This window comes from Meleagris gallopavo, chromosome 6 (genome assembly GCF_000146605.3).
Source record: "Meleagris gallopavo isolate NT-WF06-2002-E0010 breed Aviagen turkey brand Nicholas breeding stock chromosome 6, Turkey_5.1, whole genome shotgun sequence".
In the NCBI taxonomy this organism is placed as follows: Eukaryota; Metazoa; Chordata; class Aves; order Galliformes; family Phasianidae; genus Meleagris; species Meleagris gallopavo.
Window position 1 is genome coordinate 25,849,410 of NC_015016.2, and position 1,591 is coordinate 25,851,000.

At 49.6% G+C, this 1,591-nt stretch overlaps 1 long non-coding RNA gene across 1 annotated transcript; it reads right to left on the reverse strand.

Moving 5' to 3' along the window:
- Positions 1-47: 47 nt before the first annotated feature.
- LOC104911455 lies at positions 48-1,576 on the reverse strand. The gene is made up of 3 exons (XR_793921.3): positions 1,451-1,576; positions 1,302-1,361; positions 48-393 (listed from the first exon to the last, which is right to left on the reverse strand). It is a non-coding gene; the product is annotated as an uncharacterized LOC104911455 (long non-coding RNA).
- Between the last annotated feature and the right edge of the window lie 15 nt (positions 1,577-1,591).

The following is a 1,591-nucleotide window of genomic DNA, read 5'->3' on the forward strand; positions in this document are numbered from 1 at the left end:
GCCGACACCGCGCCCTCGGGTGTGGGGAGCTGAGCCCAGGCGGCACGGGAAGGGAAAATCGTCTTTAATGGAACGCGAAGGAAAATGCACGGCATGAAAGAGGAGGGATGCTCTGGAGACACAACGGTTGAGGCAATATTTAACTGAAGTGTTAATTTTCAAGAAAATATAACAGGAGCAAGGAATACCGACTGCATATTCTATCCCAACAGTTTGCTTAATTCATATCTAGAAATCACTATAAAATGGTTTGGATCAAGAGATGTGCAGAGATGTGCACAGAAGGGCATTTGCCATTGGGAATGTTCTCACGCAGTGCCCGTCTGCCCTCGGTCACAGCTGTGTTGCTCTCTCCAGGCTCTTGGCAGCATCCTTCAGCTTCCCGACCAAATCCTGGGAGAGGGAACACCTCACAATGAATTTCAGAAAGGTCAGCACGTGGTGCCACAGTGCCCTCTGTGCATAGCAGGATGGGATATCCCAGAGCTCACCTTCATCCATTGGGCAACAGAAGCAAATAATTACATTTCTTACACTTTTTCTGCTGTAAAATAGGGTGGTACACTGGAACTGAAGGACAATGCCTTGTAAATATATGACCTACTAACATACATTGCTGTCCTTAGCACATCAGTGCAGCTGCAATGGCTTCTGCACACCGCTGCTCTGAGCACCATAAGCACTTCTTCCACCCTAAAAATATCCTGAGTACCATTCTGCACAGGGACTACCCCACGTGCCAGCCCTGCCTGGGGCAGCCATCAACCCAAACATAGGCACTGGCAAAGATGTCTCCCAGAGCCTCCAGTTCACTCTCTTTTGCATAGGTGCATAACTACACCAAAGAGCAGAGCTCAGTGTTTGCTTCATCACACTGCTGGTGTGTCACCTACACACTGACAATGTCTTCAGTTTATTCCCTACTTGGAAACATGACATGTCATGGAGCTGCTTCCTTCAGCAGCTTCCCTGAACCACAGGGACGAGGGTTTTGGGGAAGTGATGCATTCCCTCCCAAACACGTGTGTGACAGCACACCCACTATCTATGCGTGTACAGAAAGCAGCACATGCCACTGAAATCAGTCACTTTACTACTTCAATGAAGACCATGACCAGAAGTGTTGCACAGCAAATTCTCCCCTTCCTTCCTGCCTGTTGTTTTTGGTTTGGTTGGTTGGTTGGTTTTTTTGTTTTTTTTTTTAATAATTATTTGTACCATTTAATTCTGACTGAAAAAGTGTTAGAGACATTGCCATCCAGAGCGGGAGCCAGGCAGAGAAACGGGGAGGGAGGAGGTACCTGCAGCTGCTCCATGGTGCAGCTGAAGCTGAGGTCTGGCTGTGATCCCGCATCACTGTTCTGTAGGAAACAAAACCGAAGCAGGCTGCTTTACTGCAAAATGGCATAAATGGCAATTCTTCCTTGGGAGGGGTGTGAGGAGAGCATACCTCGGTGCTGAGGGTCAGCAGGTAGGTGGGCTGGTAGGCTCGGTGCAGCTCATGGGTCTGCAGCAGAACAGTGCTCAGCATAGCAGGGCCAGGGCAGCGGGGGGGTCCCACAACCCTGTACCCCCCGCCCTTACCTGGATG